Source organism: Canis lupus, chromosome 11, assembly GCF_011100685.1.
Source record: "Canis lupus familiaris isolate Mischka breed German Shepherd chromosome 11, alternate assembly UU_Cfam_GSD_1.0, whole genome shotgun sequence".
Classification (NCBI taxonomy): domain Eukaryota; kingdom Metazoa; phylum Chordata; class Mammalia; order Carnivora; family Canidae; genus Canis; species Canis lupus.
The window spans coordinates 3,918,924-3,943,518 of record NC_049232.1 but is presented as its reverse complement, the minus strand read 5'-3'; the positions used below and the strand labels follow the sequence as shown (position 1 = coordinate 3,943,518).

Below are 24,595 nucleotides of genomic sequence, written 5' to 3'. Positions count from 1 at the left end.
ACTCATTCATTGCCCAAATATTTACTCTTCTTGGCAGGAACTTAAGAGAATTTTTTTTTAATTGTAAACCAGGGGTGCCTAGGTGGCTTGGTTGGTTAAGTGTCTGAGTCTTGGTTTCAGCTCAGGTCGTGATCTCAGGGTCCTGAGATTGAGCCCCTAGTTGGACTCTACACACTCAGCCCAGAGTCTGCTCGTCCCTCTCCCTCCTGCTCTGCCTCTCTCCCCAGCTTGTGAGCTCTGTCTCTCTCTAAAATAAATAAATACAATCTTTAAAAATAATAAATAGTTAACAAGTAATCCTGCATTCATTTTTCACAAGATCCTTCACCAGAGTTGTTAATCAAAAAAGACCACACCTGTTTTAAGATTGCAATAATACCACAGTTGCACTAAAGTTGTGTTCAGTGTGATATTCATGAAGAAGTTGCATCATTCCGTGGGAGCAATAGAACCAGCTTGTTGGAAAAAAACGAGTTCAAAGCACAAAGTATCAATGCATAAAGGGTTCATGCCATTAGAACATCCCAACCAACCACACCCAACTGTACCTCCCAAAGTGCTATCTAAAGAGTTAAGTGTTTAAAAGCTTGAAACTTACAGGATGACTGACTGGCTCAGTAGGTGGAGTATGTGACTCTTGATTTCGGAGTTATACATTTGAGCCCATGTTGGATATAGAGAGTAGTTAAAAACAAAATCTTTAAGGGGCACCTTGATGGTTCAGTCAGTTCAGCTTCTGACTCTTAGTTTCAGCTCAGGTCGTGGTCTCATGGATTGTAGGATGGAGGAGCACGTTGGGGTCCATGATTGCAGGGGTTGGGGGGACCTGCTTGGGGATTCTCTCCCTCTGCCCCTCTCCCAGCTCTCTCTCTATAAACTAAATGAATAAATCTTTAAAAAAATAAAAGGGCGAAGCAGCCATTTCTCTTAGAACTAGCCACTCAATCAATTCACTTAAGAGCTGGTCATATACCTTTCATTTGAAAGGAAAAAAACATCCTCAAACAATATTGTCCAACTTGATGGACAAAAGAGAAATAAACACGCTTGCTAGGTCTACCTCATAGATTTAATGTAAGGATAAAAATGAGGCAGCTGGGATGCCTGGGTTGCTCAGTGGTTAAGTGTCTGCCTTCAGCTCAGGGCACGATCCTGGAGTCCCAGAATCAAGTCCCACATCGGGCTCCCCACGGGGAGCCTGCTTCTCCTCCCTCTGCCTATGTCTCTGCCTCTCTCTGTGTCTCTTGTGAATAAATAACTAAAATCTTTTTTAAAAAATAAAATAAAATAAAATGAGGCAGAATATGAGAAGTAACCTGTAACCCCCAAGCACTAAACAAGTATTAACTGGGTCAATGCCTCTACAGCCCTCTCCCTGAAGATACCCCCAGAATGCACTATAGGGCACACATTGTATTATGACAAGTTGGAAGGCTATCATAAGCTATTTCTTGGATTTCAGAAGGGGGTGAGAGGCTGCACTGGTCACCAATCAGTCCAGGGAAGCAGTAGCAATCACACTAGCAATGAAACTGAGCAGATATCTTTGAGAAGCTGCAAATTTGCTAATTGCTCTGTAGTTCATGGAGATGTATCCTGGCAGTAACATTAAGATCATGTGACCTCTTGTAGGACAACTGAATCCAAGGTAGGGTAATAACTATAAACGATGCTTCCATCCATGCGGCTTGACCACGGGAGTCATTTGAGGCATTATCATTGGTTTAGAGTCATCTCACAAGCATATTTTGGCTATACTAGCTGAACCACCAAATGAACAAGGACATTAGGTCAGCATAACTCATTATATCATCATAATTGCTGAAACTGAGTTACCTAATATTTTTCTAAACCATCTTTGCTGGTCTAGGTTATTAATTAAAGACAGACAGATAAAAACCAACAGCTATTAACTGGTTGCTCTGTGCCAAGCACTCTAATTGGCATTTACACATTAATTATCTCATGTCACATCCAAAAGATAGATGCACGCCAAGGGGTGTATGATAAAATGTAATGCTTTTGTTTCTTTTAACTTGTTGTAAACATAAATCTCTAGCCCAATGTCCTTGACCTCTTTTCCCCCCAGCATTTTCTAGGATTTTTAGAGGTCATCTGAAAGACTAGAGCAGAATTTAAAATGAGGCCAAGTTGTTAGGGAGTTGGGTCTGCTTCTCTGGAGAATCAACCAGGAGGGAGGGTCAGCATAAATGATTACTGAGGGCAAATAGAAGGGATTCACCGCAAACTGATCAACGTGACATCATAGCTTCTTCCAGGACGAGGAGACTAAAGGACACAGCTTTGAGATTCTCATGGCCTTCCCTGGGAGAAGAAAGAGAAGTAGCTAAAACAGTGACAGCAAATAGTAAGCGGCATTAAATTAAAAGGATTGCTCCTCTCTATGGTATGTTCTTCAAATCCACATGGATGGACACAAAACTTAAATTCATTTTGTGAAAAGCTTGCTTTCTTGAAAAATCCTCATCAATGGAATTCCATGATTGGCATGTACTAGATTAAGTTTGTATATAACTGATAAATAAGAGATCTGAGGATTTTTTAATTATCATTCACTAATTTCTCTCTTATTCTTACCCATAAAAGACTTTCTCTTTTCATCTTCAAGCCAGTACTATAACCTCAACTTCACCCTGATGATCTCCTCACAAAGTCACTGAGCCCAAAAACTGCACGATGAGACCCCCTGAACAACCCTCCCTTCTTAGAACCAATATCTTCCTCCCTTCACTGCTTTTGTAAGAAAACTAACATTTTCCTTACTGAGTCTGTGTGTTGGAGATATTCAGGAAAGGCATTTCAATTAAAGTATATATTGTAGGATATGTGGAAATTACTCATCAAAACCCACAATAAAACTATTAAGTGTAATACATATAATGCTATGATCCTAACAAGGTATTTCTCTATTATTTAACCATTCTAAATACTTAGACTAATTAGAGAATCAATTTGAGAAAATTTCCTAAGTATTAGCAAAATGGCATTCTAAAACTGAAGATCTGGGCAGTCCAGGTGGCTCAGCGGTTTAGCGTCACCTTCCACGTGATCCTGGAGATCCAGGATCGAGTCCCACGTGGGGCTCCCTACATGGAGCCTGCTTCTTCTCCCTCTGCCTGTGTCTCTGCCTCTCTCTCTCATGAATAAATAAATAAAATCTTTTAAAAAATAAAAATAAAACTGAAGATCTCATTAAGAGATTAGATCCTTTATACACACACGGAAACTCTGTCCATTTTTTAGTTGTACCCTGTAAGAAGCCAAATATCCTTTTGTGAAGTGGATTTTAGGGTGGTATGAAGAGCAGATGAGATCATTTATGTGAAAACATTCTATAACCACAGGACATAATGCAAATCTAAAAGATTAGCTCCGTTTCTATCTTGTCTGTTCTTCAGATGAGACTGACTCACAGTAAACAGGGATAAAATCTGAGTCTGTCCCTCTGGTAAATAACATAATGTCTCAATTGATAAAACATAGTCACTACTGAAGCTTTATGGTTGCATTCAAATTAATATGGCATCTACCAACAGCATCAAATTCAATTATGCAAAATTTCCAGTATTCAGTGGTTTTCAACTTATGAGAGTGTTCATTTCATAATTCCATCAAACAAAGCATTAGCTTTACTTTGAAGATTCTGTAAAACTACAGACATCGTAAAAATTCATTATTATGGGGCACCTGAGTAGCTCAGTCAGTTAAGCCTCTGACTCTTGACTTCAGATCAGGTCATGATCTCAGAGTCGTGAGATTGAGTCCACGTTGGGCTCCACGCTCAGCACGGTGCCAGCTTTGGATTCTTTCTCTCCCTCTCCCTCTGCCCCTCCCCCTGCTCATGCAATAGATAGATAGATAGATGATAGATAGATGATAGATATTTTTTTAGATTCATTATGATTCTGGGATGTCTGGATGGCTCAGCGGTTGAGCATTTGCCTTCAGCTCAGGCTGCGATCCTGGTCCAGGGATCAAGTCCCACATCGGGATCCCTGCAAGGAGACTGCATCTCCCTCTGCCTATGTCTCTGCCTCTCTATGTCTCTCATGAATAAATAAATAAATAAATAAATAAATAATCATTAAAAATAAATAAATAAATAAATTCTAGTTAGTTAACATATATGATAAAAGTATAGCACAAGCCTGTAGTGTTCATTCATTCAATAAATACCTGTCAAGTACTACTATGTGACAGGTATTATTCTGGGCATCCGGATACAACAGTGAACAAGGGACAAATTCTTTCCTTTCAAAAGGCTCACCTTCCAATGAAAGAGTCAGATAAAACAAATAAGAAAATATATAGCATGGTAGATAATTCTAAAACACACAAACACACACACACAAACAGCATGGATGGATAAGGAGAGGGAGTTTGCTTGGGGGACTGGGATGCATACTTGCATATTGTTCCATTAAATAAGAATCGTTAGTTCTAGTACATAACATAGAGTTGACATTTGGGCAAAGACCTGGAGGAAGTGAAGGCACTGAACAATTTGCCAGTGGATGAAATGCCACCACCACTAGATGCTGCCATCACCACAGATGAATACTGAGGGTGGCAGCTACCAACAAATTCTAACCATCTCTCCATTTTTGTCTCTCCCATTCATTCCACACCCTCACTCCAGGAAGAACATCTATGTGGCTGAAGGAAATCAGAATACGTCACCCCAAATATGCCTCTTTAACATAAAAAAGATTTTGAGGGGTGCCTAGGTAGTTCAGTCAGTTAAACATCTGCCTTTGGCTCAGGTCATGATCCTGGGGTCCTGGGATAGAGCCCCACATTGGGCTCTCTGCTCAGAGGGGAGTCAGCTTTTCCCTTTCCCTTTGCCTCTCCCCCTGCTTGTGCTCTGTCACTTGCTTTCTCTGTCAAATAAATAAATAAAATATATTTTTAAAAAGATTTTGAGCTGAAAGCAATTAAGAAACAACAAATGCAGGGAAAGCTCTTTCTATCCTCCCACCCTATTTCTGGAAACAATCTTATCAGCCCAGAGTCAGAACAGAGGAACCTGCAAAAAAATCTCACTTCATTAGTTTCCTCCCATAGGTTTATCTTCCCACAGTCCTGCCCTTGGGATCCTGAAATCTCTTTCCTTTGTCCTGTCACCTCTCCACAAAATTTATTGTTCTTTGTTGAAGATGGTATATAAACTGGAGTTCTAAGCTACCACTGTCAGTTAATCTTTGTAAAAGTTGTATACTATACACATTGACGAGCTGTTTGTTTCTTGTTACTCTTTTTTTTAATATTTTATTTATTTATTCATGAGAGACACAGAGAGAGAGAGGCAGAGACACACGCAGAGGGAGAAGCAGGTTCCATGCATGGAGCCCGACATGGGACTCAATCCCAGGTCTCCAGGATCACGCCCTCAGCTGAAGGTGGTGCTAAACCACTGAGCCACCTGGGCTGTCCCCTGCTACTCTTTTTTGAAAGAGTCCCAGCTGGAAAGCTAGGATGGATAGAGGTAGAGTTTTACCACCACTGCCCCCAAAATGCCAAACCAGGATTACGTATCAAAGATGAGTGGAGGGAGGATGGGCTGTGGTGACATTCACTGGGGAATTCCCTCCAAATGGGAAGAATGGATACCCACCATACTGTTGTCTTTGAGAACCCACTCTGTGACATGAATTCCCTGAGAGGGGATTACGACTCAACAGAGGTTAAATGGCTTGCTCTTGCACTGTGAGAGTCAGCCTGGCTCAAGTCCCAGCTGACTCCAAAGCCTATGACCCTAATCACAATGAGAAGTGCTTCCCTGAGTAACAGACTATTCATTTTCTTGCCAGTGTGTCTGGCAGGAGGAAAGTGATTGTCCCCAGTGCCAGTGTCAACCAAAGACTCCTCAAAAAGCATTTCACATCAAGTCTCAAGACATTCCCTCTCATTTTAGGTATTCCTTCTAGATTTCCTCACCTCCTATTCTCTGTAAGTGGCCAGTTCCTAATCAAGCTAGGTGGTTGTCTGCTTAGTGTTTCTCAAAACGTGGTCCTCAGAACAGCTGCATCAGCATCCTATGGGAACTTGTTAGAAATGCTGCTCTCAGATCCCACAGCCAGATCTGCTGAATCAGAAACCATCTCTGTTTTAACAAGCCCTCTAGGTGATCCTGATGGAGGCTTAAGTTTGAGAAACCACTGCCATAGGTCTGTTTGGGATGCCGTATCTTCTCAGTGTGGTTCTCCACACCGGGAACAGCCATCTACCTGCCTCTTGTCAGACCCCATTCCCCTCTCCCAGGCATCTGCTGATCTCTCTCATGAAGCTTCCCCACCCTGGACAAAGGAAATCTCTACTTTAAAAATTCATTAAGAACCTGTCCTAGGACATCTGGGTGGCTCAGTGGTTGAGCACCTGCCTTCGGCTCAGGTTGTGATCCCAGGGTCCTGGGACCGAGTCCCACGTCATGCTCCCTGCAGGGAGCCTGCTTCTCCTTCTGCCTATGTCTCTGCCTCTCTCTGTGTGTCTCTCATAAATAAATAAATAAAATCTTAAAAAACAAAAAAAAAGAACCTGTCCTTACCTATAAAGTTCACAGCAAGCCTATAAAAAACCTTGAGAGTAAAATGTGCAATATTGTATTTTGACAATCAAAGGTAAGATGGATGCCATGGTACCCAGAGTTATGAGACTGTGGAGAAAAACCATGTATTTTCATTATGGCACCCAAGATGTCAGCAGTGCTTAACAAATATTTTCAAAATGCTTATCTACTTATTGGAACATTTGAATCCTGACTATATTGTTGGGTAACCACCTATTATAGGCTCTCTGCAGGTACAGAGTTCACTCACAGTACAGGAAACTAATACAGTGAGTCAACATGGAGTCTTTTTTTGCTTCAAGTCAACCAAGCTCAGTAACTACCTTCCCTCATTTAGATATGATGATTCCTGCCCTCACAGTAGGATGCATGGCACTTAACTCTGTGAGGTTCCCTTCCCTTTAGAAAGGTCTGAAGTTGTAAATTAACCACCAGAGAGGGACACCTGGGTGGCTCAGTCAGTCTGACTCTGGATTTCAGCTCAGGTCATGATCTCAGGGTCCTGAGATCAAACTCTGCATCAGGCTCTACACTAAGCAGGGGGTCTGGTTGTCACCCTCTCCCAATACGCTTCTCCCTGTTTGTACTCTCTCTCTCTCAGATAAATAATAAATAAGTCTAAAAAAAAAAAAAAAAAAAAAACAGAGATCCTTTTCATTCTTTCACAGAGCTAAAGATCACCTCTACTGGGAAACTGTTGAATTTAGTATAGCTCTAGGCTCCTGTTAAGCTAACCTTAAAGAATGGAGAGAACTAGAAAAATCAAGAGTAGAATCTCTGATCTCTTCACTCCTCTTTCTATAAAGCAAAAACGTAAGGATTTATTTAAACAACATCAGTGATTCAGTTAGCTATGCTTTCAATATACACTGGAGGTATAGGAATCTCAAAATAACCCCTGAGCAAGAAAGAGTTCCTAAGGTACTTTTATCTTTATAACTTTTCTATATTTGTTGTATAACAAACATATATGGTAACAAGTATTTACCAGGTTTGAGGTGTCACAGACGATTTTTCACTCATTTAACAAATATTTACAAAGAATTCTATGTGCTAGGCATTGTTCTAAACCCTTTTTTTTCCGTAAGATTTTTAGGGATGCCTGGGTAGCTCAGCGGTTGAGCATCTGCCTTTGGCTCAGGTCATGATCCTGGGGTCCTGGTATCCAGACCTGCATCAGGCTTCCCTTCCCAGGGAGCCTGCTTCTCCCTCTGCCCATGTCTCTGCCTCTCTCTGTATGTCTCTCAGAATAAATAAATAAAATCTTTAATTTTTAGCTAATCTCTACACCCAGAGTGGGGCTCAAACCTACAACCCTGAGATCAAGAGTCACACTCTACCAATTGACCCAGCCAGGTGCCCCCCTAAACACTTTTTAAATTTATTAGTCAGTAAATAAAACAGCAAAGTACTTTGCCCAGGTGACACAATGAGAGGAATAAATAATAAACCAAGAATAATAAACAACTAAGTTATGCCTTTAAAACTGATAAGCACCTGAAACCAATAATACATCATGTTAATTAACTTTAAATAAAATTTTAAAAAATAAAATTTTAAATTTAAAAAAATCAAAAATAAAAAGTAAAAGTGATAAGCATAATTTAAAAATACAGTAAGGAAGCTATAGCTCAGCACTGAGGAGGATAGATGAGGTACAATATAAAAGATGGAGGTGAGCATTGGCCTCCATATGTAAGTAGGAATCTGAGCAAGGACTTACCACAAAGGATGGATTCAGTCAAGCAGACATCTGAGACACATTTCAGATGGAGAGAACAATGAGAGCAAAGGCCCTGAGGCAGAAACATTTCTGCCACTCCTCAAGGAAGACCAGGGAGCCACTCACTTTAGCCCAGAAGTTCCTGAATTTTCTAAGTTTGAGTTACTCTTACTGTTTCAGTAATTTTTTCACCCCTATGCCAAAATAAATACCTAACAGCTCCTTTCATTAAGTCATTACATCCAGAAAGCCAAATAAGCATTTATGTCCTAACCATTGAGTGGCCATTTGGAAAAACAATTCATAGATACTGGAGGCAAAATTGTTCCATTTAATTATTAAATAACTAATTACTTATGAAAGCAATGTAGATGCCTCTTGGACAATGCCTCTTAAACATCGGCATCAGATTAGACAATGCCATCTTTATTAACTATTCCATCTGATTTTTATACAGACTTGTTTTGTATCCCATCACCTCCTGAAGACTCAGCTTCGCAGAAATACGATGTCACCTGAAGGAAAGTAGTGCAACCTAGTATTTCAACTCAGAAGCAGTTGGCTTGCTCTCTGACAGATATTGTTCTGTTTTTCTCAAAAATCAGAATGTTTCAGAGCACCCTTGTGAGTTTGCTGCAGAGCCCAGGGGTGTCAGATCACACAGTTTAGGAACTAGGGAATTAAAATATACCTAAACTTCTTTCTTTCTTGAGGTGCCTGAATGGCTCAGCTGGTTGGGCATCTAAATCTTTTTTTTTTTTTATTGGAGTTCAATTTGCCAACATATAGCATAACCCCCAGTGCTCATCCTGCCAAGTGCCCCCCTCAGTGCCTGTCACCCAATCACCCCATCCCCCCCACCCACCTCCCTTTCCACTACCCCTTGTTCATTTCCCAGAGTTAGGTGTCTCTCATGTTTTGTCACCCTCACTGATATTTTCACTCATTTTCTCTCCTTTCCCTTTATTCCCTTTCACTAATTTTTATATTCCCCAAAGGAATGAGACCATATAATGTTTGTCCTTTTCCGATTGACTTACTTCACTCAGCATAATACCCTCCAGGTCCATCCACGTCAAAGCAAATGGTGGGTATTTGTCGTTTCTAATGGCTGAGGAATATTCCATTGTATACCTAGACCACAGCTTCTTTATCCATTCATCTGTCGATGGACACCGAGGCTCCTTCCACAGTTTGGCTATTGTGGACATTGCTGCTAGAAACATCGGGGGGCAGGTGTCCCGGTGTTTCACTGCATCTGTATCTTTGGGGTAAATCCCCAAGAGTGCAATTGCTGGGTCATAGGGCAGGTCTATTTTTAACTCTTTGAGGAACCTCCACACAGTTTTCCAGAGTGGCTGCACCAGGTCACATTCCCACCAACAGTGCAAGAGGGTTCCCCTTTCTCCACATCCTCTCCAACATTTGCTGTTTCCTGTCTTGTTAATTTTCCCCATTCTCACTGGTGTGAGGTGGGATCTCATTGTGGTTTTGATTTGTATTTCTCTGATGGCAAGTGATGTGGAGCATTTTCTCATGTGCTTTTTGGCTATGTGTATGTCTTATTTGGTGAAATTTCTGTTCATGTATTTTGCCCATTTCATGTTTGAATCGTTTGTTTCTTCGCTGTTGAGTTTAGTAAGTTCTTTATAGATCTTGGAAACTAGCCCTTTATCTGATACGTCATTTGCAAATATCTTCTCCCATTCTGTAGGTTGTCTTTGAGTTTTGTTGACTGTTTCTTTTGCTGTGCAGAAGCTTTTTATCTTGATGAAGTCCCAATAATTCATTTTTGTTTTTGTTTCTCTTGCCTTCATGGATGTATCTGGCAAGAAGTTGCTGTGGCCAAGTTCAAAAAGGGTGTTGCCTGTGTTCTCCTCTAGGATTTTAATGGAATCTTGTCTCACATTTAGATCTTTCATCCATTTTGAGTTTATCTTTGTGTGTGGTGTAATAGAATAGTCTAGTTTCATTCTTCTGCATGTGGATGTCCAATTTTCCCAGCACCATTTATTGAAGAGACTGTCTTTCTTCCAATGGATACTCTTTCCTCCTTGATCAAATATTAGTTGACCATAAAGTTCAGGGTCCACTTCTGGATTCTCTATTCTGTTCCATTGATCTATGTGTCTGTTTTTGTGCCAGTACCACACTGTCTTGATGACCACAGCTTTGTAGTACAACCTGAAATCCGGCATTGTGATGCCCCCAGATATGGTTTTCTTTTTTATTTTTATTTTTTTTTAAAGATTTTATTTATTTATTCATGGCAGAGAGAGAGAGGGAGAGAGAGAGAGAGAGAGAGAGAGAGAGAGAAGCAGGCTCCATGCAGGGAACCCGATGTGGGACTCGATCCTGGGTCTCCAAGATCACACCCCAGACTGAAGGTGGCGCTAAACCGCTGAGCCACCGGGGCTGCCCTGGTTTTCTTTTTTAATATTCCCCTGGCTATTCGGGGTCTTTTCTGATTCCACACAAATCTTGGGCATCCAAATCTTGATTGCAACTTGGGTCTTGGGATCAGGCCCGCATCGGGCTCCTCACTCAGCACAGACTCTGCTTGTTTCTCTCCCTCTGCTCCTTCCCCTGCTCAGGCATGCTCTCTCTCTTTCTCTCTCTCAAATAAATAAATAAATAAAATATTTTTATAAAACAAAAAATTTTAAAACCTACTTTCTTTCTCACAGATCTAGCTACTCCTAGCTTCATGAGTAGCTTTCTTGGCTTCTTTTCTAAAATTTCTCCTTCTCAATTGCCTTTTTGAGTGGTCCAGATCATCTTAGTATAATAACGATGCATAAATAGGTAGAGGTAAAGATGTATAGTTATAGATAACTATGCATCTCATTACATGAATGCAGCTGTTGAGACGCCTCTAATCTGGTGAAGGATTCATTGCCCTCACTCCCTGGGTTCTTTAAAGGAGCTAACCCTGTTTGAACGTTTTAAACACCAAACAGATCAGAACATAATTAACAAATTAAAACACTCCTTTTATCTTGTAAAAGATGGAAGGCTAAGGGGAATATTCTGTCTCCACAAAGATAATTCTAGGTATGTTGGAAGCCAGTGATCTCATCTGCTAGAATTTGCTTTTAGAGATTACCTTAAGGCTTAACTGTTTAATTATTTCAAAATCATATTAACAGTTTGAATCATTGCAAACTTTTTTTTTTAAGATTTTATTTATTTAATCATGAGAGACACACAGAAAGAGGGAGAGACACAGGCAGAGGGAGAAGCAGGATCCCCGTGGGGATCCCACAGGGAGCCCAATGGGGACCCAATTCCAGGACCCCGGAATCACAACCTGAGCCGAAAGAGACACTCAACCACTGAGCCACCCTGACACCCTGCAAACTATTTTTAAAGGGCAAAGAAACATTTTAGCCATTATGGGACTTTCCAAGGATTATGAGAAAACAAATATAGTGACCTTTGAACTAAGTGGGAGCTAGGGGACCGACCCCATACACAGTCAAGAATTCCCATATAACTTTTGGCTTCTCCCAAAACGTAACTACAAATAGCCTACTGTTGGCCAGAAGCCTCACTGCTCACACAGACCATTAACTCGTTCTGTACATTATATGGGTCATATACTATATTCTTGGAATAACACAAGTTAAAGGCCAGAAAATGTTAAGAAAATCCTGGGCCCAAATACATTTACAGTGCTGTACTGCAACATGCAGAGCAAACCCTGTTGCTCAAGGGTCAACTGCATTTTCATGCCAATGAAAATTAAATAGTCATTAGCTTTCAGAGAAGGAAAGACATTCTCATTGTTAGAATCAATCACGCACCCTCAATTCTCCAAATCTCAAGTCACCTTCGGCGTGCTCATGTGACACCGAGTTAGCGGCAAGAGGGAAGCTGTCATAGTCCATTGCCAAACGCCACACATTGAAACAGGGCAGGCAGCAGCCTGGCATTCTCTCCTGCAACGCGAGAATTAAATCATATTGAACTTGCTTTATGAAGACGTAAAAAAAAAAAAAAAACATACAGTGCATCCTTAACTCACCCTTCCAAAAATAAAAAGGTCGTGATTTCTTATCAAGTAAAATGAGGAGGAAATGAATTAAAACTCTTCCCTTCCTGGCTAATCACAAAATCAGAGAAATCCGGCCCCCACCACCAACCCCAGGGGCCGGTCTTCCACGGTGACATCGCGCCATCTAGTGGCAAGATCTTTCTAAGGGCCTTCAAAAGCGCCTGAGGGAGTCGGGGAGTCCTAGAAAACGTGGGTAAAATAAAATAAAATAAAATAAAATAAAATAAAATAAAATAAAATAAAATATAAATAAAATAAAATAAAATAAAATAATAAATAAAATAAAATAAAATAAAATAAAATAAAATAAAATAAAATAAAAATATTTATTGAGCATCTACTATATATAAATACGTTATGCCTGGCTTTTCCCCCGCAACTCTGCACAAGCCTTCTGAAGCTTGGATTGCCCCGAGTTCTGGGGAAATTGTTGACATTATGATAAGAGAAAAGAAAGAAGTCTCTGTTGGAAGTTTTACTGTGATTCTATCAACATTAAATATGCATGTGAAGGTGGCCATCAAGCCTCCCAGCTTGAGCAAAAGCCCTGATTACATTTACTCCACCTCTTCTCTGAAAAATATGTGGCTACTTAGCATTTATATTGGACTTTCCGTCTCCAAACCACTTTATAGAACCTCTCTGATTCATTGCCCCAACGCCCTTCCAAGTAGTTATTACTTCATGCTATTAGCTTCTTTATGAAAGCTTTTGATGATCATTTTCACTGCATGTGGGTGAATTGCATTTACCACAGCAAACTTCTCCCAAACTCGTGTCCAGAGTCAAGGAACCTTTTGTTTTTCCCTTTTTCAGAAAAAAGGGAAAACTCGTGTCCAGAGTCTAAAACCTTTTGTTTTTCCCTTTTTCAGAAAAAAAAAAAAAAAAAGTTGATAGTTAAACAGTGGACACATTACCCACCTTCCTCTTCAAGGGTAAGAATGTTGAAATGGGGGCACCTGGGTAGCTCAATGGTTGAGTATCTGCATTTGGCTCGAGTGGTGATCCTGGAATCCTGGGATCTAGTCCCACATCAGGCTCCTCACAGGGAGCCTGCTTCTCCCTCTGCCTGTGTCTCTGCCTCTCTCTTGTCTCTCATGAATAAATAAATAAAATCTTTTTTAAAAATGTCAAAATAAAGGAAAGTATTGGATCATATTAGATTTCTATCCAGTTCCTCCTTGCTGCGACCAGAGGACTCCCCTCTAAAAGAATGGCATTATTGTGTCTTCAAAATAAAGAAAGCCTAGGGCACAAGTAAGATGGGCAGCCTGCTAAGGAGGACCTTATAAATTAAGACTCTGATACATTGAGGAGTTGACTTTTTTTATCTCCAAGCTAAGCATCCCTCACTCCTAACTTACCTTCCATAAACCAGCTATTCCTTATAACATTTAAATTAGTGGTGTAATTTGGAACCAAACGGAAAAAAATGGTAGAGGTGTTGTAATTTCAATGAGTAATGTTCACACTTTTTTCTGTACATAATTCAAGTCTGAGCAACCTAACCTTCCTTTCTTAAAAAAAAAAAAAAAAGAAAGAAAAGAAAATGATAGGCATTTTTAAAATCACAAAGTACATTTCCTAGGTGACTCCCACGCAGTATGTGATTAAAATGTGAGTGTTCAGGGTACCTGGGCGATTCAGTTGATTCTGCCTTCAGGTTAGGTCATGATCCCAGGGTCTCTGATAGAGTCCCTGCTTTTCCCTCTCCCTCTGCCTGACACTCCCCCTGCTCATGCTCTCACTTTCTCTCTCTCTTTCTCTCTCTCAAATAAATAAATAAATAAAATCTTTTTTAAAAATGTGAGTGTCCCAAGAGAAGGAATACACATTAAGAAGCATCCCAAGGATGGGATGTCTGGATGGCTCAGTTGTTGAGCATCTGCCTTTGGCTCAGGTAGTGATCCTGGGGTCCTGGGATCGAGTCCCACATCGGGCTCCCCATGGGGAGCTTGTTTCTCCCTCTGCCTATGTCTCTGCCTCTCTGTGTATGTCTCTCATGAATAAATAAAACCTTAAAAAAAAAAAAAAAGGGCCTTCCAGGGAGAAGCTGAACACAGCAGGAGGAAGAGCAGGATTCTGAGCAAAAGTGTGATGTCAGGCAAGGGAGAAGCCAAGACAAACCAACACCGTCAATGAACAGCCTGCCCTCACTCCCATTTATTTTTCTGCTTTCATGTTTATTTGCCTTCATCCCTGGGATTACCAACCAAAGAGACATAAATGAGAGTATGTCACAATGCACGTCTGATGATAGGAAAGCATTTCACGTTAGAAATAATCATCCAATGATTTCAGCTAAAAAAGAAAAAAATATTCCAAGGTATGTGGGAAGCAGTAAGTCAGAATTAACGTATCACATGCCATTTCGGAAATCCTTTCTGCAGGCCCAGGAAGATGCTTTTGGTGATGTCTCAATGCCAGTTTTTTAAACAGGCTCTACTTATAGCCACTTTTGTGTAAGGAGATTCATCACCATTCTGTTACCTAATGTATTTTAGTATATTTTAAAATTTAGGAAGAAAAGGTAGATAGTGGGAACTGAAATAAAAACTCCAATGAGCATATTCATGCGGCCAGATTATTTCCTAACCAGAATACTTTTTTTTTAAAGATTTTATTTATTTATTCATGAAAGACAGAGAGAGAAAGAGTCAGAGACACAGGCAGAGGGAGAAGCAGGTCCCACACAGGGAGCCTGATGTGGGACTCAATCCTGGGACTCCAGGATCACACCCTGGGCCAAAGGTAGGTGCTAAACCGCTGAGCCACCCAGGGATCCCCCTTAACCAGAAAACTTAACAATTTTCATTAACCAGAGATTTTACTTTGAGTTGTTGAGGAGAGCAAAGATGGGTCTTTTTCCAAGAGCAGTGAGTCCAGCTTGGACAGATTTGGAAAGTACAAGTGAGTAAAAGGGACAAGAAGGTGTATTTACGATCTAGATAGAACACAGAGAGCCGAGGCTACCAACAAATGCTCAAAGCCCGCCCCCTCCCCCCATTGCAGACCAAATGAAGTCTAACTCCTCAGTGGGTACAGGATGCTCATTTGCTCACACTGCTTTCACATGTGACCAGAAAGCTTAATTTCTTCTTTCTGGAAGGCCGGCCTGATCTTTCACCTCAAGCTCCCACTTAGCTGAGTTGCATGGATAATTTAAATTTGCAATTAATAATATTTTAATTGCTTTTGTTTCAGACAGTTTAAATAACTTGATTTAAATGCCTCTTCAAAGTTCAGTGAGTTTCCATGATCTTTTTTGGATGACATAGACCCTTCCACCAAATTTTCCGTCTTTCAGATTTTGCTCCCTCATCTCCAATTTCCCCAAGATGGCCACTGTGTATATAAGAGGGACTTACTGTTCCTTCCTGGCAGCAGCAGGGAGGAGTCCTCAGGTCACCATTGCATCCTCTGGATCCACTCTGATCATTGCTGCAAAGTGTCATTTGCCACATCTGGCTCTTTGGGGTGTTGTATGAACAACTACCTCTGGGTCCCAGCTGCTTGACCCCAGTGTAGAAGGCCCTACCCATGGTAATCTCTCTCTTGTCACCCCAGACTGCCATTAGCTCCTACCCATCTGGACAGCTTTAAAATTCCTGATGCCTGACCTATGTGGCTTCCCTTCACCCCTTCTGTAGGAGGGATGGCGGGACCTCAGACTTTTCTTCCTCTAGATCAGTGCTTCCAATTCTTTTTCATAACAAACACAAAATGTGGTGATATTTGTACTGCACACTGAGGTAAACTGGAGATCTGGGGACATCTACACGTGGCTTTCTGAAAAATTTATTGCATTGTTTTTATAATATGCAATTATAATAAATAAAAGGCCAAGTATTGGGAAATTTATTAAATTGTGAATGTTTATAAAACATGCAATAAGATGGAGGCTCATGCATTGTGAGAGCAGCCTGGTGCATTCCTAGCATGGGCACTCTAAAAGGGTGCATCTGTTACACTTGGGCAAAAGTATCTGCTATATGGGAAAATAGCCTCAAGAGGTCTACCAGAACTCCTGCTATGCCTCCAACCCCACTTACTCTGAATCTTGACCTCAGGCCTTCAAGTTGCATGCCACAGTCCTGAGCTCACCCTGGAAGAGCAATCCCCCGCAGCATCAGAGACCATGTGTCCACCTGGACAGCAACACTCCCTACCCCTTGGCCAGCTACTGAAGTCCATGTGCAAGTGTAGAGCATCTCCTAGGCCAAGCACAGGGAGAGTGCCCAATTTCATTTTGCTTAAATCCCAGATAAAACTGTTCATGTCCAGAAGCTACCAGCCAAGGAGCATGGCTATGTCAGGTCACACCAGGTATTCCTGAAGACCAAAGGTTGGAAGGTGCCTCTAACCCACACAGGTTGGGAAGCCCCATTCTGTCTCCTTCTTGATTCCTAGATGGGCATCAAGCTTCCAGGCCTAGACAGGCCCTGAAAGGGAATCTTTTAAACACTGTAGCAGAATCATATGACCTGAAGCCTCTGGCATCTGTCCTCCACCTGATAAAGGAAGTCAGAAAGCTGTCTTCCTTTTAAGACAAAACTTGGCTTCCAAGCTAATTGTCTTGCTGCTAAATTCTGTTTTGAGTTTCATTAGCTAAATATTAACACTGGCTTTTCATTTCCATCTTAACTCTCAGAATGCCAACCTCTCTGCTCCCAAGGAGCCACTTGGCTCCACTTTGGCTGAGTGAGTGGAAAATCAAGAACAGGGAAATAAAAAAAAAAGGAAGCTCATCACCACTTTTCAGCTGCCTTGCTACTCAGGCATTCCACATACCTGGGCTACCTGTCCACCCTCATCTCTTCCTGCCCTTCTCCACACGGGAATGTTGCCAAACTAGACAACATGGCACATTTCTCGAACAGGTACCACGCCACCCTCCTCCCCCCGCCCCCGGCCTAGAAAACCCTTCCCTTCCTGTCTCCAGCCAGAACCAAAAACAAAACAAAACAACCAAAAAAAAAATCTTTCCTTTTCCATCTTTTCCCAAGTCTTCCCCCTTTTTTTGCTCCATGCTACACTTATATGTCATTCACCCTGAACCACCTACAGCATCTTGCACATCCGTCTGCATTCTTCCTACTTGACTTTGTGGCAGCGTGAGTTGTGCAGGTTTTTACTCATCACACAGGCTTGTGGAATCCCTGAGAGTAGCAATGAGGTCCCATTTCCCTTTGCATCTACCCGGTACTTACTAACTCGAGTTTGAAATGATTAGGGTAGCAATATCACTTAGAAGTAGATTTGGCTCTACTTAAAGAAAAAAGACTAGGGGATCCCTGGGTGGCTCAGCGGTTTAGTGCCTGCCTTTGGCCCAGGGCGCGATCCTGGAGTCCTGGGATTGAGTCCGACGTCAGGCTCCCGGCATTGGAGCCTGCTTCTCCCTCCTCCTGTGTCTCTGCCTCTCTCTCTCTCTGTATCTATGATAAATAAATAAATCTTTAAAAGAAAGAAAGAGAAAGAAAGAAAGAAAGAAAGAAAGAAAGAAAGAAAGAAGAAAGAAAGAAAGAAAGAAAGAAAGAAAGAAAGAAAGAAAGAAAGAAAGAAAGAAAGAAAGAAAAACTAGGAGCTTAAACACAAAGGAGGACTCTCTCATATAAAACAATCCAAGCGTAGGGCTGTTTGTCTCAGGGGAGGCAGCCCAGGGCAGGGATTTTTGCTCCATGAAGGTACCTAGGCTCCTCTTTGTCTCCTGCCCTGCCAGCCTCAGAATCTGACTTACACTCTCAAGGACATCTTGCAGCTTCTCCAGTTGTCATATATGAACTTTAATCATCCAGAAAGAGAAAACAGGAAAAGGAGCAAAAATAGTACACCTAGATCTCCAAAAACAAAACCTCAAAAAATGAAGAAAACAAGCCACACACACCTACACACACAATATACTTGATAGAAATAGAAGTCACAATTTGTGCCCATTGTTTCAGAGTGAAGGAACATGAGAGAGAGTGTCAGAGACAGCCCAGGAACAAAGGATTCTAATTATTTGCTTTGGTACTTCCAAGTCCAGATATGAGACTCATAGGTGACTACTTGCAATGAAAATTTCTCACCACGCCAGGGGCTGTCTCAGCTGCATCATCAGTCGGAAGGGAAGCAAGAGGACCAGAGACTGGCCCCAATAACTGTGGCCCTGATGACTGCCTCTGCCCTCTTCAGCAGAAAAGGGACCTGAAAAGGACCTGAAAATGTCCACCATTAAATGTGGGGATGTGTGATCGGACAAAATCTGAACTTTCACTTCCTAAGTGAAACCTAGAAGTGACGTGGCTACCAGACAGAGAGAGCTTAAGACAGCCACCACTGAGTTCCCATAACCCACTACAGCTTGAAAGAGCATCACAAGTCTCCTTGACCTGACCCTGTGGAGGCTCTGTGTAGCAGAGACAGCCCAAGCACCTAAAGAAGTCTTGAGGTCAGTCAAACTGAAGAAGGAGAGACTATCTTCTGGAACTTCCACTTGAATCCATTCGAGAAAGCCCATGTTTCATGGATGCCAGCAAGGATGGAAGCTGATGACTGAGACAGGCAGGAAGGAGCCATTGGGATTAAGATAGCCACATGCCAATATGGACCAATGACCCCAGAATAAGATGCCCCTTTCCCTCCCTATAAAAAAAAAAAAAAAGTAGGACGCATCAGAAAGGATGAATACCTATCATTTACATTGGAACAGAGGGTATTATGCTGAGTGAAATAAGTCAATCGGAGAAAGATAACTATCAAATAGTTTCAATCCTATGTGGAATAAAAGAAATAATGCAAGGGACCATAAGGGAAAGAAGGGAAACTGAGTGGGGAAGAATCAGAGAGGGAGACAAACCATGAGAGACTCTTATCTCTGGGAGACAAACTGTGAGTTGCTGAAGGGGAGGAGGTGGGGGGGATGGGATAACTGGGTGACCAGCATTAAGGAGGGCACGTGATGTAATGAGCAATGGGTGTTATTTGTTGACAAATTGAATAAATAAATAAATACATACATACATACATAAATAGAAGTAGGATGACTCAGAATTAACTGAATGGGGCTCAAGTTAAATGTTAAATTCAATTTTAAACAAATACGGTTCTATTTTATATATACAGTGTCTTTAAAAACTATACCCAGGCCAACAGTGATGAAAGTAACTGCCTGACTTTTTTGAGAAAAAGCCGAGGAAGTGGCAGGGTGGCAGGACTGAGAAGGCTTCACAAAGTGGTATCAGATCCAAGAATAAGGACCAACTAAAAGTTTCCCTGGCTGACCAGGTGGAGTCCAGGAAGACGTTCTTGACAGAGAGTCCTTACACATAGAAACGGTGGACCCTCCAAGATGGAGAGAAGAGCCTGTGTGGGAGACAGGACCTGGGCTCTTAGATCATTCCCACCTTCTCCTTCCTTGGGTTTTGCCTCTTCACACTCTGGATCAGCCTGTGTGGCATTATTCTTCTTTTAATTCAGAAGAGCTAGTTCCTCAGGAGTACACTCTGACACTGGAGAGCAAAATCTCCATGGAATTAAAAATTTAAAGGAAGTGCCTTGGATACTAGCTAGAGAAAGTTAAATATACCTGTTTATGGGAGTCATTCTGGATGTTCATCTCTTCCTAAACAGGAGAAAAAGAAACATGATCAAACAGGCTGCATTAGCCCCATCAGCCTAATCTCACCTGATGGGCAGCAGGATGTACCTTGCTGATTTCCCCTGGGCACCATTTGGGAGGCGCTGCTGCATACCACTCCATTCAAAGAGCTCGACAAACACCACTGGATTCCATTTGATCTGATCCGATTTGATTTGATCTTTGTTATCTGTCAGGTGTTGGGACCTACAGAGAAAGCAGCCATGCTTAATGTTGGTATCAGTTGCTAATTTTTTTTTTTGTGCTACCATAATAAAATACCACAGGAGGGGGTGCTTAAACAATAGAAATGTTTTTTCTCGAAGTTCTGGAGGCTAGAAGTCCAGAATTAAAGTGCCAGAAGGTTTGGTTTCCCCTTGGCATGCAGATGACCACTCCTCATTGCATCCTGACAGTCTTTTCTCTATGCACACACAGCCCTGGTGTCTCCCCATACGTCTAAATTTCCCCTGCTTGAGTGCTTAGGTGTCAGTGGGTTAAGCATCTGCCTTCAGCTCAGGTCTTGATCCCAGGGTCCTGGGATCGAGTCCCGTGTCGGGCTCCCTGCTCAGTGAGGAGTCTGCTTATCCCTCTCTTTACCCCTCCCCCTCACTTGTGCACTCTCTCTCTTCAATAAATAAATATCTTATAAATAAATAAATAAACAAATACAATTTCCTCTTCTTTTAAGGACCCCAGTCAAACTGGATTAGGGCACACCTTAAAAGCCTCATTTTAACTTAGTGACTATCTCTTTAAAGGTCCTGTTTCCAAATACAGCCACATTCTGCAGTACTGGGTGGGGAGGGTAGTGGTTTGGGTCTCAACATATGAACTTTGAGGAGGTACAGTTCAGTGCATAAAAATATAATTGACTATTTCCTGTCGGAGGTTTTGAGTATTTCTGTTACTATTTGTGTAACAAGTCAAGAATACATACACCATCCTCAAGTACCAAGGGTGTGGGGAAACAAGTTTGAGCAAAAGCACCTCAGCTTTAGAGGAATATCATGGGCATGTTTGACAGTAAGCATACTGTTCTTATGTGGTAGTCACTCCTCTTCTAACTTTTCCTCAGGAAGGTCAAATAAATATATTCCTTGAGTACACAGGCATACCCACTCACAGAGACACTAATTTGCAGCCAGACTATGGTTAAAATGGAAACGCTCTTGAAATGTACTTCAGTGGAATAAAAGACACTTGGAAAAGTCACCCATCAAAACACTGCAAATTGAACAGGTGTTCTTTTCCACCACCTGCCCAAATCCCCAAAATAACACTAAGGAATAAAGGGGTTCAACAAACAAAAGGACAGAATATAAAAAGACAATGGATGAGTGATCACAAGAAAATTCTAGAAGATGGTGAACAGAGGAATGAGTGGTCATTGATTGCTCTGGTTATCTATGGTGGTGTAACAAACTACCACAAAACTTAGCAACTTAAAACAACTATTTTTTTTTTGTGCTCACCAATTTTGCAAGTCAAGAATCTGGAAAGGACATGGCAGGGACAGGAACAGCTTGTCATTCCACATAATGTCAGAGACGTCAGCTGGGAGGACTCAGAAATTGGGGTGATTCAACAGCTGGGGTCTGGAACTATCTGGAGGCTTTGTGACTCATGTCTGGGAGGTGAATGCTGATTGCTGGCAGGGACCTCAGTTTGGGCTGTTGGCTGGCATGCCTGCATGTGATGTTTCCATATGGTCTGGGCTTCTTCAGAGGATGGCAGCCCAGGACTTCTCACATGGCAACTCAGAGATCCAAAGATGAGTGTCTCAACAGAACCAAACAGAAGGTCTATCTTTTCTGATCTAGCACTTCATACTATTTCACTGCACTCTACTGGTCAACCAGCCACTGAGGTTGGCCCATATTTGAGAAGAGAAAACACAGACCTCACTACCACCACCTTTCATTGGTAGAAATGTCAAGGTATTTGCAGACATGTTTTTAAAAAGCCCCACATTGGGGAACCTGGCTAGCACAGTCAGTGGAGCATGCTACTCTTGATCCTGAGGATGTAGGTTCAGACCCCAAGTCAGTTGTAGAGATTACTTTAAAAAAAATAAAACGAAATCTTTCAAAGCACCACAGTGACTTAGCAGAGTGGAAAGGGCGGGAACTTTTGAGTTTGTAAAGGAGGGTATGAATGAAAACAAGGCAATCAATCCTGTAGAATTCCACTAAGTCTTGGAAATTAAATACACCAGATACACCAGATACCAAGGTGAGGAGGCAGAAGTTAGGGATGAGGGTGAAGCTTGGGTCAGAGGACTGAGGGAACCTCGTTTCTAAGAAGCACTTAGACCCCGGATCCTTTCCCCCACTTGCACAGATGGCCAACCCATTCCCATCCCAGCAGGAGGAGGAAAGTTTGCTTCTGATAACAGCAGTTCTTACGATGTAGAGTCCCTAAGACACCTTGAGGAGGTCTACAAAGTCATAGCTATCTTTACAGTAATGCCAGAATATTATTTGCCTTTTTTACTCTCATTAGTCAAGAGTGCAGTCTTCCAGAGAATATATGCAGAGCAGATATGAGATTCCAGCTGTCTTCTGTTTAAGCTAGGCACTTAAACAATTTGCAAAACTATAAAATAATGCTACTCTCCTCCCTAAACTGCTCATTTTAGAAATTTTAACTGTTTTTCATAAACATGTGTTTATATTAAAACACAATGTGCTTATTATAGTTATTTTTAATGAATTAATAACTACTCTTTACATTTCTGTTTTAAATTCCAACATGGTATCAATTGATATAATCAACATAAACACTCTTTGGAGGTCTCCATAATGTTTAAGATCATGTAGAGGGATTCTGAAATGAAAGACTTTGAAAGACTCTGGAGAATCGAACTTGAAAGATTCTGGATGTAGGGACATCCTAAACAAAAATAGGCACAAAACAACGGAATTATTAAGAGCCCATGTACTGATCTATAGGATCTCTCTACCGCTTTCCTCCATTCAGCACCCAGGAATCTGGGATTATATCACCCCCACTCGAGGCAGGAGATGGAATTCTTTTCTGGAGAAACCAACCAGGTAAAGGGGACAGTCTGATATTTGGGAGTCCCCTTATAAATAACCCCCCCCAAATCATCCTATACTGAAGCCACCAATAGACAGGCCCTGCCCATGCACAGAGCCTACATCAGCTTGTTAGTGCCTTACTTAAAGATGAATGGACAACTTGGGGAAAGCTTCCAATGTGAGAGGCAAACCAGACGAGAGAAAGGCCACAGAGCAAAAGAAAAACTTAAACAAAATAATCATCTATATCCTAAGTAGGAGATGACTTCAAGAAACAAGGATGGGTTGCTTCAAGAAACAGAGAATTTGGAAATTTAAAACAAAATTTTAAAAAATCAACAGAAGGTTGGAAAATCAAATTGAGAAAAATGTCCTGGAAAATACAGCAAAAACAGAAAAACACAGGAAGCAGGAGAGGAAAGGCAGTTGGAGGCATGGTTTAGAAGGTGCAGCATCTGACTTTAAGAACAACAACAACAACAAAAGAAACAGAAAATATGAGACAAAATTATTAAAGAAATAATTCCATAAAAAGCTTTCCCAGAGCTAAATGACATGACTTTCCATATAGAATGGGCTCATTCAAGTATTAGCCTCCAGAGAGGAAAATGTCATAAACAAAAGATAAGGAATCAAAATGTCATCATAACTTCCCAGGAACACCAGAAGATTCATGACAATTGAATAATGCCTTCAAATATTAAGGGGAGCATTACTCAGCCATAGAAAGAAAGAAAGAAAGAAAGAAAGAAAGAAAGAAAGAAAGAAAGAAAGAAAGAAAGAAAGAAAGAAAGAAAGAAAGAAAATCCTGTCATTTTTGACAACATGGATGGATCTTGAGGGCATCATGCTTTGTGAATTAAGTCAGACAGCAAAAGACTAATGCTATACAAACTCCCTTATGCATGGAATCTGATAATAAAGCCCCAAAAAGCCAAATTCATGCTCCCAAAGTGTTTCCAAATGCTAACTGAAGACCAAGACTAAAATGTTCTATCTGCTAGAAGAAATTACAATGAATCAGAACCCTAGTCATTAAAATTTGTCTTTGAGACAGACTCAAATGCTCAGGAACATATCTAGACATGGGTACTCTTCACCGTGGCTCAATCCAGTATCCTGCCGACCACTGCCATCAATCAAGCAATTAGCATCTGGCCCTCCCACCTCAATAAAGTGCCTGGAGTCAGAGGCCATATGGTTGTGAGGACATAAAATCTGTAGCCGCCCTCAAAGGACAGAGCTCATTTGAGCGTGGAGCCCAAGTGGAGAGGACAGAGTTGGAAGATGAAAAGAAATTCTACCCTATTTCCAGAGTTTGATCCCCTAATGAAGCCATTGTGCCTTCCACTAGGATCCCTCAATCAATCGTCCACCTGCCAGTTTGGGGGAGGCCAGATGGACTTTTTTCCTTTGGTCACACCTGAAAAAGTCCCAAATAATACAAAAGTAAAAGGATACTCAAGGTAGAGGAGCTTTCCCTTTAGCAGACAATGGTCCACCCAGCTGTTACTCCAGCCCAGCTCCCTCAGTAGAGACATCTGAGCCTGCGATTACAAAGCTGCCC

General features: G+C 41.4%; 1 long non-coding RNA gene across 4 annotated transcripts in view; it reads right to left on the bottom strand.

Moving 5' to 3' along the window:
• Positions 1-192: 192 nt before the first annotated feature.
• The window catches only part of LOC119876791, a 50,393-nt gene continuing 25,990 nt past the window's right edge, over positions 193-24,595 (bottom strand). For 2 of the 4 annotated variants that reach the window (XR_005366508.1, XR_005366505.1), the window contains 4 exons: positions 20,054-20,191; positions 19,934-19,969; positions 12,116-12,250; positions 193-2,325 (listed from right to left, as the gene is read on the bottom strand). This is a non-coding gene — a long non-coding RNA (uncharacterized LOC119876791). Of the gene's footprint in view, positions 2,326-12,115; positions 12,251-19,933; positions 19,970-20,032; positions 20,192-24,595 lie in introns of all 4 variants that reach the window. The other 2 variants (XR_005366507.1, XR_005366506.1) reach the window with 2 other exon arrangements.